This window comes from Ambystoma mexicanum, chromosome 13 (genome assembly GCF_040938575.1).
Source record: "Ambystoma mexicanum isolate Mex_15411 chromosome 13, UKY_AmexF1_1, whole genome shotgun sequence".
NCBI classification, from domain to species: domain Eukaryota; kingdom Metazoa; phylum Chordata; class Amphibia; order Caudata; family Ambystomatidae; genus Ambystoma; species Ambystoma mexicanum.
The window spans coordinates 841,170,445-841,183,633 of NC_090938.1; positions in this window are offsets into that span (position 1 = coordinate 841,170,445).

Here is a 13,189-nt window from a genome sequence, read left to right on the forward strand (position 1 = left end):
GGGAGGTGCACGTTGCAATGGTGTATTCCGATGTGCAACACAGGAGACAGGGAGGTGCACGATGTGCAACACAGGAGACAGGGAGGTGCACGATGTGCAACACAGGAGACAGGGAGGTGCACGTTGCAATGGTGTATTCCGATGTGCAACACAGGAGACAGGGAGGTGCACGATGTGCAACACAGGAGACAGGGAGGTGCACGTTGCAATGGTGTATTCCGATGTGCAACACAGGAGACAGGGAGGTGCACGCTGCAATGGTGTATTCCGGTGTGCAACACAGGAGACAGGGAGGTGCACGCTGCAATGGTGTATTCCGATGTGCAACACAGGAGACAGGGAGGTGCACGCTGCAATGGTGTATTCCGATGTGCAACACAGGAGACAGGGAGGTGCACGCTGCAATGGTGTATTCCGGTGTGCAACACAGGAGACAGGGAGGTGCACGCTGCAATGGTGTATTCCGATGTGCAACACAGGAGACAGGGAGGTGCACGTTGCAATGATGTATTCCGATGTGCATCACAGGAGACAGGGAGGTGCACGTTGCAATGGTGTATTCCGATGTGCAACACAGGAGACAGGGAGGTGCACGATGTGCAACACAGGAGACAGGGAGGTGCACGATGTGCAACACAGGAGACAGGGAGGTGCACGTTGCAATGGTGTATTCCGATGTGCAACACAGGAGACAGGGAGGTGCACGTTGCAATGGTGTATTCCGATGTGCAACACAGGAGACAAGGAGGTGCACGTTGCAATGGTGTATTCCGATGTGCAACACAGGAGACAGGGAGGTGCACGTTGTGCAACACAGGAGACAGGGAGGTGCACGATGTGCAACACAGGAGACAGGGAGGTGCACGATGTGCAACACAGGAGACAGGGAGGTGCAAGTTGCAATGGTGTATTCCGATGTGCAACACAGGAGACAGGGAGGTGCACGCTGCAATGGTGTATTCCGATGTGCAACACAGGAGACAGGGAGGTGCACGCTGCAATGGTGTATTCCGGTGTGCAACACAGGAGACAGGGAGGTGCACGCTGCAATGGTGTATTCCGATGTGCAACACAGGAGACAGGGAGGTGCACGCTGCAATGGTGTATTCCGATGTGCAACACAGGAGACAGGGAGGTGCACGCTGCAATGGTGTATTCCAGTGTGCAACACAGGAGACAGGGAGGTGCACGCTGCAATGGTGTATTCCGATGTGCAACACAGGAGACAGGGAGGTGCACGCTGCAATGGTGTATTCCGATGTGCAACACAGGAGACAGGGAGGTGCACGTTGCAATGATGTATTCCGATGTGCAACACAGGAGACAGGGAGGTGCACGTTGCAATGGTGTATTCCGATGTGCAACACAGGAGACAGGGAGGTGCACGATGTGCAACACAGGAGACAGGGAGGTGCACGCTGCAATGGTGTATTCCGATGTGCAACACAGGAGACAGGGAGGTGCACGCTGCAATGGTGTATTCCGGTGTGCAACACAGGAGACAGGGAGGTGCACGCTGCAATGGTGTATTCCGATGTGCAACACAGGAGACAGGGAGGTGCACGTTGCAATGATGTATTCCGATGTGCAACACAGGAGACAGGGAGGTGCACGTTGCAATGGTGTATTCCGATGTGCAACACAGGAGACAGGGAGGTGCACGATGTGCAACACAGGAGACAGGGAGGTGCACGATGTGCAACACAGGAGACAGGGAGGTGCACGATGTGCAACACAGGAGACAGGGAGGTGCAAGTTGCAATGGTGTATTCCGATGTGCAACACAGGAGACAGGGAGGTGCACGCTGCAATGGTGTATTCCGATGTGCAACACAGGAGACAGGGAGGTGCACGCTGCAATGGTGTATTCCGGTGTGCAACACAGGAGACAGGGAGGTGCACGCTGCAATGGTGTATTCCGATGTGCAACACAGGAGACAGGGAGGTGCACGCTGCAATGGTGTATTCCGATGTGCAACACAGGAGACAGGGAGGTGCACGCTGCAATGGTGTATTCCGATGTGCAACACAGGAGACAGGGAGGTGCACGCTGCAATGGTGTATTCCGATGTGCAACACAGGAGACAGGGAGGTGCACGTTGCAATGATGTATTCCGATGTGCAACACAGGAGACAGGGAGGTGCACGTTGCAATGGTGTATTCCGATGTGCAACACAGGAGACAGGGAGGTGCACGATGTGCAACACAGGAGACAGGGAGGTGCACGATGTGCAACACAGGAGACAGGGAGGTGCACGTTGCAATGGTGTATTCCGATGTGCAACACAGGAGACAGGGAGGTGCACGTTGCAATGGTGTATTCCGATGTGCAACACAGGAGACAAGGAGGTGCACGTTGCAATGGTGTATTCCGATGTGCAACACAGGAGACAGGGAGGTGCACGTTGTGCAACACAGGAGACAGGGAGGTGCACGATGTGCAACACAGGAGACAGGGAGGTGCACGATGTGCAACACAGGAGACAGGGAGGTGCAAGTTGCAATGGTGTATTCCGATGTGCAACACAGGAGACAGGGAGGTGCACGCTGCAATGGTGTATTCCGATGTGCAAAACAGGAGACAGGGAGGTGCACGCTGCAATGGTGTATTCCGGTGTGCAACACAGGAGACAGGGAGGTGCACGATGTGCAACACAGGAGACAGGGAGGTGCACGATGTGCAACACAGGAGACAGGGAGGTGCACGTTGCAATGGTGTATTCCGATGTGCAAAACAGGAGACAGGGAGGTGCACGCTGCAATGGTGTATTCCGGTGTGCAACACAGGAGACAGGGAGGTGCACGATGTGCAACACAGGAGACAGGGTGGTGCACGATGTGCAACACAGGAGACAGGGAGGTGCACGTTGCAATGGTGTATTCCGATGTGCAACACAGGAGACAGGGAGGTGCACGTTGCAATGGTGTATTCCGATGTGCAACACAGGAGACAGGGAGGTGCACGATGTGCAACACAGGAGACAGGGAGGTGCACGATGTGCAACACAGGAGACAGGGAGGTGCACGTTGCAGTGGTGTATTCCGATGTGCAACACAGGAGACAGGGAGGTGCACGCTGCAATGGTGTATTCCGGTGTGCAAAACAGGAGACAGGGAGGTGCACGCTGCAATGGTGTATTCCGGTGTGCAACACAGGAGACAGGGAGGTGCACGCTGCAATGGAGTATTCCGATGTGCAACACAGGAGACAGGGAGGTGCACGCTGCAATGGTGTATTCCGATGTGCAACACAGGAGACAGGGAGGTGCACGCTGCAATGGTGTATTCCGGTGTGCAACACAGGAGACAGGGAGGTGCACGCTGCAATGGTGTATTCCGGTGTGCAACACAGGAGACAGGGAGGTGCACGCTGCAATGGTGTATTCCGGTGTGCAACACAGGAGACAGGGAGGTGCACGCTGCAATGGTGTATTCCGATGTGCAACACAGGAGACAGGGAGGTGCACGCTGCAATGGTGTATTCCGATGTGCAACACAGGAGACAGGGAGGTGCACGCTGCAATGGTGTATTCCGATGTGTTAAATGTTAAAATGTTAAATGTTAAAGGTATTTGGAACACCATTCCATTCAACATTAAAACTATTGAGTCCTTTCCAATCTTTAGGAAACAGGTTATTGGCTGGTTACTGAACAAAGCATAGCATTTACCCTCACCTCGAAGGCCTTCACCTCCCTAAGGCCGCCACCTTGCCTACATTTTATGTAACTGCTGCCTATACCTTGTAATCTATGTAAATTGCTGTACCATGTAAATGTTTATCTCATGCCTGTAACCGCTTCCTTAAGCGCCCTTCTACCTACGGGTCTGGAGCGCTATACAAATTAATAAAACAAACAAACAAATTTGTACCGCACACCATCACCAACGGAATTGGTCCCCAGGCACTCTGGCGGATCTGTAAACGATAAGGTGGGATGGGCTAGTAAGGTGAAGAGGGAGTAGGATAGTGAGAGGAGTGGTGTTCTGTTGGCAGCTTCAACTTGGTATACACCGGGTGCTGAGCTTTGGTGCGGATATTGGATCGGTGTCAGTCCGCGTGTGCTGTTGCTCCGGCTTATGTGTTGTTGCAGTGTTGTGAAGTGCGTGCAGCTTGTTGTGCGAGAGGTGGTTGTGTGAGTTTTTGAGTGAGATAAGTATGCAGAGTTTGAGCTTATATTGGTTAGTAAGTTACCTGACCTTTAGCCTGCTAACATTCACAGTTTTGTCCAAGTGTGGCACTTCACAATCCCATCCAGATGCAGCGCAGGCCAATGTTTAGAATTCCATCCAGGTGTGGGCATGCCAACATTCACAATCCCATCCAGATGCAGCGCAGGCTAGTGTTTAGAAATCTGTCTAGATGTGGGCATGCTAACATTCACAATTTTATCCGGGTGCTACGCAGGCTAGTGTTCACAATTCTAAGTGTGGCACATGCTGACATTCAAGTTTCCTCTAGGCGCGGGCATGCTATCCTTCAATCAATCCTTTCTAGATGCGACGCAGGCTAATGTTCATAATTCTAAGTGTGGCATATGCTAGTCTTCAGGTTTCGCATAGGTGCGGGCATGCTAACACTCAAAGTCCCATCCAGACGCGACGCAGGCCAATATTCACAACTCTGTCTTAGTGTGGGCATGCTGACATTCAGGTTTCACCCAAGTACGGGCATGCTAACATTCACAGTCCTATCTAGATGCGACGCTGGCTAATATCCACAATTCTATCCAAGTGTGGACATGCTAAAATTCACACTTCTATCTAAGTGCGGGCATGCTAACATTCAAAGTCCTATCTAGATGCGACGCTGGCTAATATCCACAATTCTATCCAAGTGTGGACATGCTAAAATTCACACTTCTATCTAAGTGCGGGCATGCTAACATTCAAAGTCCTATCTAGATGCGACGCTGGCTAATATCCACAATTCTATCCAAGTGTGGACATGTTAAAATTCACACTTCTATCTAAGTGCGGGCATGCTAACATTCAAAGTCCTATCTAGATGCGACGCTGGCTAATATCCACAATTCTATCCAAGTGTGGACATGCTAAAATTCACACTTCTATCTAAGTGCGTCAGCCGGTCTGGATATGGTTAGTCTGGTACGTATGAGTGGATGAGTCACTTGAGGGCTTTCGTCTGGGTCTAAGTATGTGATCAGTCTCTGGAGCCTTCCTTTAGTGTCTATTTTCCTTGATATCTAATGCTATGTCAAGTGGTTGGTTCTTTGGGTTGAGTGTTTGTCCAACTCAAAAGATCGCACAATGGCGCTGTCACCAGATGCACAACGTTTTCAAATATCTCTCATTTTGTTTGACACATCAAAATGTAACAGAAAATGGTTCACCTCCAGGAAAACCAAACTTGAAAGGCCTAAGGCTCCTCACCATCTGCTTGTCAGCAGGAACTATTTACGGTCATAGCACCACCTTCGTGCAGACATATAGAAATGCCCTGGTTGCAAGCACACCTTTGTAGATGAGCAGCGGAGTGCCTCTTTAGGAAGTCCCGCCCCCTACTACCTGTATGCTGGAAGCCTGAAATTGTGCCATGCTTGACACCAGCGGTTGTTTTTTTTCCGCAAAGAATCTTAGAGAAAAGGTATCCGTTAAGAAAGCCCTATCAGATGTGTTCCCGAAGAGATGACAATCTCTTAGAGGAGATCCCCGAAGGAATATGAAAATGAGAGAAAGAGGAGCTGATGACATCACAAGAGATGAGCGTGACGCACTGAGAAGACTCACTAAAGAAGAGGATGTATGGACCTTATAGAAACTGATGACGAAATAAGGAATCGAGTAAGCGTTCCTATTCGAAAAGAAGTTTGCACGTGTGATGAGTATTGCAGAAAATGCAAGTCATTCGATACCTTCAATAGTCTCTGGAGGATAGCTGAGTGGCAACGCGTTCGCCTTGGAAGCAAGACGACATGGAGCAACACAGGTTCGATCCCCTGGTCCGCGCTTAGAACCTCTGGGTATAAAGCACGTTATAAATACCCAATCATATCATATCATATACCTGTACAGATGCAGCAACGCAAGTAGACTGAGTGATCATAGAAACTGGCTTTACGTAGTGAATAGACTGCAGGCAGAGCTGCCATTATATAGAAGCTGGATATCAGTATCACATATTTAGTAAACTCAGACCCAGTGAGAAAGAAGGATAGAGAGTTGTGTGTCGCAGCAAAGAATTAGCTGAACTTCGCAGACTCGAATGATGAAGCTGTTTGGCCTGGTAGGAAAGTTGGATCAAGCCAAAGCCGGTTATCTAGTCTCAAAGGCAGCAAACGTGAGAAGCTGAACGCTCCTTGTTAAGATAGAAAGAAAGAACACCATGAGTGCCAAGCTTTAGTCATTTAATACAATTAAATGCTGCAAAATTGGTCCAAAGTATGGTCTCCTGTCACGTGAGCAGAGGATGAACATTGAGTTGAGCATTCAGTTCCAGAACTATGATAAGCCTGTGCTCACACTCCCTTATATTCTCAGAGATGAGAATACACTGCAAGGCCAAGTTCAAAGACAATCTTGATGGCAGAAGGCATGGGTGATGACAGATGAGGGGCTAATTGGGTGGGGAGGCAAAGTCATGTCCATCTGCTTGCACCTGGGTATGAGCTTACGTGCTGCTAGTGAGCTGAATGTTCCAGAAGGGCACGAGCGTGCCAACCAATTGTGGAAGGCCATATGACTGAGGGCCTTATAGTTTGAAAGCCAATTAGATATTGTGTACTTAATAAGTGTTGACGATGACTTGCATTAGGGGGGGGCTTAATTTGTCCACCTGACAGTGGATGTCCTATCACGGACCATCCCCTTATAGAAAGTGTACTTAGATGTTTCCCCTGAGCCAACCACAACCCGCTATAAGTTTTTCTTATTTGCCACGTAGTATGACATCATGTATGACAAACCTTTAGTATATAAATGTGATTTTTTAATGAAATGCTTTGAGAGAAATGCTGTGTTGCGTCAGTTGATGTCCTTTGTAACTCCCTGTTTTAGACAATTGATATTAAAATAGTATATTGGACTTCGCCATCTTGCTGAGTTGGTTCTGTTATCTGCTGTAAGAGTTTACTCTGCCTCCCATCCGTTGTATGACACGTTACTCAAAGGACCTTATGTTCACGTGGTAGCAATGTCGGATGGTTCAGACCCATCGACCTGTTAGCTCCAGATTTTCAGACGATAGGCCAATCCGCCCCTGCGGCTAACGGCGGAGGATGTCCGATCTGCCACTCTGCCACCGGCAGAATCAAAATTGACTTTGGATGGTCCCAGGGCCGATTTTATAAGACAATCTGGGGCCAGTTTTATGAGCCACATTAATATCCATGGAGCTGGGCTGGATTTTTGTAGCTTGTAAAATTGCCTCACACAGCCTGCCGCCACCTTGCTGCAGAGCGGCAAACAGATGTATTTATGTTTAGAATGCACACAGTGTCAGAGAACATCATCAAAGAAAAGTTAACACTAAGCAAGTGTTAACTTTGCTTTGATGATGCACCAATAGCATGGGTCAAGGGGCTGCCAGTGCCCCAGCCATCCACTGGCTCAGTGCCAGGCAGGCAGTTTCACATTCTCTTCGAGAACACCAACAATTACTGTTGTGGGAGGTAGGTTACACATTAAGTTTGCTTTTGTCTGCCTTAGGTGGGTGGCAGGGTGGTGCTGACCCGGGGATGACTTCTTGAGCCTCGCCCTCTCAGGTCAGGGTCAAGGGGCCTGTTCATATGTAGCAGGCTGGCAGTGGCAGCCAATCATGCTCAAGACGCGTGGCCCGTCATGCGCATTGGTGTGTTGCTGGGTGCCACACCCTGCACAATGCGCATATATTTGAAAGGAAGTGTTGATGACAGAGGAGGGAACAGGCCTCAAGCAAAGCACACCCGACAATGACGAGGCGCCTATTCAAGCTGCATGGCCCAGCCGTAAACTGCAATGGAGAGTCTCTGGAGACAGAATTTGTGCACATGGGTTACACACAGTAAGTAATAAAAACATAACATTGAATTGGTCAGCGGGGATCGGGAGTCAGAGAAGTGGCGGTCACTCTGAAAGAGAACCGTCAAGTGCAGTGTTTGTAATGAATTGTTACCATCTTTGTTAGTCGAGAAAGAGCCAGAGCACTGCCACTCAGTCAGTGTGTGTCACGGCTCAGCAATCATCGTGTCAGCATGACTAACAACACATGCAACTCAAACCACAAGGGATGTTTGAGCACAGACAAAAACAAATATGAAAAAACCACATTTCCAAACAGACTAAATGAGTGTCTTTTGAATGACGATCAGGTTTTCTCAAACACCTGTTGCAGGCAGCAGCATCCTTCCCATCCATGTCATATGGTGGTGGGAGCATGAGATGACTTAAACTCGATGCTGTTCCTGGCGTTGTATCCGGAGCTGGTGCGGAAGGGAGCTGTGTCGTGGTTTGCGTGGGTCATTGCTTGCAACACCTGGCTCAGTGTGGGCTAGACAGCGGTGGAGGGCCGGCCTTTGTAGTAGTCCTAGGCCTTACAAAAGTGCATTATAGGAGAGGGGAACACTGAATCTTAAAACAACCCGTTTGTGTGTACATAAATGTGCACATGCAGGATTGCCAATTCGAATGAATGCCAGTACAACACACTTAAAGTAGTGTGGACTCGGCCCACATGGAAGAGCTTCCCTGGACAGACCGGGTGCCTGGAAAGGTGAAAGGTCCTGTCCCGGTGGAGCATGCAAGGCCTAGGTATCCTGGTTGATGTGAAGTTTTCAGAAATAGTATCATTGTGCAGTTTTTCATTCTAATAATTGAACCGTCGACCTGCTCCAAATTCCCATTCCCTTTCCACCTTTATCTTCCTGTCTCCACCATCCATATTCTATCAAGTCTTGCCCCAAGTATTCAATTGAATCCGATTTCTCATAATGTGGTTCCAGGGGGTGTTGGGGACCTGGCTGTCCATGTTGCTCGTCTGTGCATAAGGCCTTTATGGTGCAGCTCAGTTGGTTTGTTGGTGGCAGCCCCAATGATGCTCTCGCTAGTGGGCACTGGGTTTCTGGTTGCAAGTCAGAGACAGTCTGTGCTTGTCTATCCATTTCAAGATAGCCCGGGCCAGGCCCTCACTTCTTTGGGGTGGTGCTTGGAGGGGGGGCTCCACAAATGGAGGAGTTCCGACTACAGTTTTGGTGAATCAGACGGGACTGGTTCTGAAGTGGTTATCTGCTGTGGCAGAGTCAAGACAGAGTTACCAAATATGCAGCCTAATGTATAAAGCATTAATGCTGCTCTGTGCTGCGACTCAGCGAAAGAGATATTTACAATGCTGTCAAAGGTGCTACACTCCTGTCAGTGCTGCTTTGTGTTAAAGGCATGTGAATCTGATGGTGTTTTGTGGTGAAAACACTCAGTGCTGTCCAGTGGTAAGGGCATTTTATGCTACTCAGTGTGTCAGTGTTAAAAAAGCATGGTGAAGGAGAATAATTGTAAAGGTTTAAATTTGGTGGGCCTGGGAGGGAGTGGTGATGATGCAGCATTTAGGTGGCTCCAGTGTCACAATAATTATGTGCAGGAAACTCTATGTTTCGACCTGGGCTGCAATGGGTCTATGTTATCGTACCTGCTGGCTCCATCATGCAGTCAGATTGTATGTATGTATGTCACACTTATCAGGTCATGATCGCGCCTCTCTGAAAGCTCTCGAAGACTGAAAACGAACTGCATCCACGCCACGTGTCTCTTTTTAATCCATCAGCGAAAGCTCTTATTATCTTCTAAAAATGCCTGAAATTCAATATGGACAAACTTCTACAGGCCAGGACAAAGCTTCATCATTTTAGTTTACAGAAACGGAAATTTCCCTTAAACTGTAGTAAATATTGCTGCATGTATGTGTATTTTGTGCATGCCCGTTGACTTGGAGTGTCCGATGCAAAGTGCTTCTTGTAAGAGCTGATTTCCTAAGTTCCAGTGTACAATTATAGGACGCAGACAGTCAATTGTACTTCTGCATTAGGTATAAAATGTGGCAAGCACAAGTGTGCACTATAATTCGTCATAATGTGGTCCTCTTGCTCTCAGTCCAAACTGAGCCTAGTGTATGACCTTGCATCCAAACTTTGCAGCATACGGCTATCGCATTCTGTCAGCCCTAGGACTGTATTTCAGAATGTACTATATATCCAGAATATGGGGATTAAGGCAATTAGCAAAATTAATTTAATTGTAAAACATCTTTTTCCCAGAATGTCTTGCACACTGCTTCCTCCTTACCTTTGCAGGGCAAGGGTGGGTGGTATAAAAAGAACATTTGTGCGGGCAGACGGTTGCATTTGCTGATACCTGAGGCGTACGGTCATTATTCTCTCTTAAAAGTTCAGTTTTGTTTATTCCAACGTTAGTCATGGTCTCTGTATTTGTATTTGTATTTGTTTTATTTATATAGCGCAGACCAGGCCCAAGGGCAACTAGGCGCATGTCTTAGAAGAACATTACAGGCATGACATATAGTTACAGTGTTTACAATAAATTGTGAACAAAATACAAATGACGTTACAATTCAAGGCAGCAAACAGAGCAGTAGTGAAGGAGCAAAGCAGAACAGGGACCCAGTGGGCCAGTCATGATCAGAAGAACTGTTGTTAGTGAGATGAGGCTAGCCAGAGCTTTGCTTTGTGTTTAAATAGGTTGAATGAGGGTAGGGTTCTGATAGAGAGAGGTACGGTGTTCCAAAGCTTGGCCGCCAGGACTGGGAAGCTGGCGCCCCCACCAGATTGGAGCTTGAATCTAGGGACCGCAAGACCTTGGGATTGTGCAGATCTGAGTACTCGCGATGGAATATGCTGTGTAAATCGTGAGGCAAGGTACGTTGGGGCCTGATGGTTTAGGCATTTGTATGTGAGGGCTAGTGCTTTAAGTGAGATTCTTTGGGCGACTGAAAGCCAATTGAGGTTCTTCCTGGTTTCTGAGATGTGAGCAGAACGAGGGATATTGAGGGCCGCTCTGATGGCATTATTTTGGGTAATCTGTAGTTTATTAAGATTACCCTGGTTAGTGCCTTGGTACAGAACATTGCAGTAGTCCAGTTTGGACATAACCAAGGTCCTGGCCAGGGTGATGCAGTTCTGGGTGGTAAGGAATGGGCAACAAGCTGAGATCAATTTGCAGGTGTAAGCAGATGCGGAAGCTACTGCATTGGTTTGCCTAGTGAGAGTCAAGTAGGAGTCCAGATAAATACCCAGAGTTTTAGTGTCTTTGGAAACTTTAATTAGGTTCCCATCAATGTTAAAGGAGCCGAACAGAGAACTCAGTTTGTTGAGTCTCTGTTGCGTACCTAAGATGAGAAGCTCTGTCTTGTCATCGTTGAGGCACAATTTGTGTTGGGCCATCCATGCTTGGTTGACAAGATAGATGTCATTGAGGGCTTTGGAGTCGGCAATGTAGTCACCAGTGATGGGTATGAGTATCTGGGTGTCATCGGCGTAATTCGTGTAGGTGACGCCCAGATGGTCAAGCACATCAAATAGTGGTTTGGTGAAGACATTGTAGAGAGTTGGGGAGACACAAGACCCTTGAGGCACTCCACAAGGGACTGGTGTGGGATCAGCCGATGAGGACGGAGAGAAAACTCTCATGTGCCTGTTGTCAAGGAACGACCTGATCCAGTTGGATGCATTGTCGGAGAAGTGGGCGGTGGATTTCAGATGCCGACGTAGTATTTGGTGATTCACCAAATCGAAGGCCGCGCAAAGGTCCAGTAGAAGGGTCAGTTTACCGTTGTCTTTGATGTCCTCAATTTGGGTTTTGAGGTCTAGTAGAGCCGTTTCAGTCCTGTGTTTAGGTCTGAAGCCCGATTGTCTTGAGCCAAGGAGGTTGTTAGTTTCCAAATAGTTCTGAATCTGCAGGTAAGCTGCTCTGTCAAGTATCTTGAGTAGGAACGGTACAGTAGTGATACGTCTGTAGTTGGTTGGAGTTTCAGGGTCTAGAGTCGGTTTTTTCAGGAGAGGGATAACCCATGCGTCCTTTAAATTATTGGGTACCGTACCAGTTAAGAAAGAGGAGTTAATGAAGGTGGTTATAAAAGGAGCGAGGTCATGTGCCGCTTCCTTAATAATAGGTGCTGGGCAGGAGTCACCTTGGCAGTTGGATGGTTTTAGGTTGCGAATGATGTTTTCGACTTCGAAGATGGTGAGTGGGGTGAAGGTGAAGCTAAAAAGGGTGTGAGAAAAGGAAGTCGTGGGGATGTGTAAGGTTTGGTAGGGGGGTTAGTGAGTAAGGTGGTTTGTTTGGCGTTGATTTTTGATTGCAAGGTGGTGATTTTGTTGAGGAGAGCATTTTGGATGTTGCACCAACTGCTGTCTTTAATGCAAGAATCCGGAGCAGGGAAGGGGATTCCAACTCTTTAAGGATTTTAAATAGCTCCTTGGTGTTGGATTCCGCTTGGGAGATACGTAGGTTGTACGTCTCCTTTTTGGCTTGAAGGATTGCATCCTTGTAGTTGTGGGTGGTGATAATGAGCCACTCTTTGTTCGAGTCACATGGGTGGCTCTTCCAAAGTGATTCAGCTTTACGTTTTTCTTTACGAAAGGTTCGTAACTGCGGGGTGAACCAGGAGTTCAGGTGGGCTTGTTGTTTAGCTTTCCGTAATTTGAGCGGTGCTATATTGTCAATGGCTTTAAGCAGTGTTTGATTGAAGATATATACTAGGACAGTGGGGTCATTGCAATGGGACGCGCAGTCATTCAAGATGGGAAGGATGAGTGGGAGTAGTTTATCCCTGGTGATGTCTTTTTTGTTCCTTGTGGGGACAGCAGGAGCTATCGTAGGAGTGGTGTGCGGGTTGGTCGCTGGTATGTGGAAGATGATAGTGTGATGGTCAGACCAGGCGCAGGCATAATTGGCGCTTATGGTGGTGTTACAATTAAGATCGGTGATCCAGTCAAGCGTTATGCCCTTGATATGGGTGGGTTTGTCTATGCGTTGCTGGAAGCCTAAGTTAGCAAGTGTAGTGGCGACCTCTGAGGCCAGGTGGTCCTTAGTGTCGGATAGGCCAAGGTTAAGGTCACCTAGAAGCAGTACCTGAGAGTTGGGTTTGGTATTGACGGTCAGGATGGCAGTGATCTCATCTCTGAAGGAGCCAAGAGGTCCTGGTTCTCTATAGATGAGGTGGAGAGTAGCAGTGTTGGTTGGG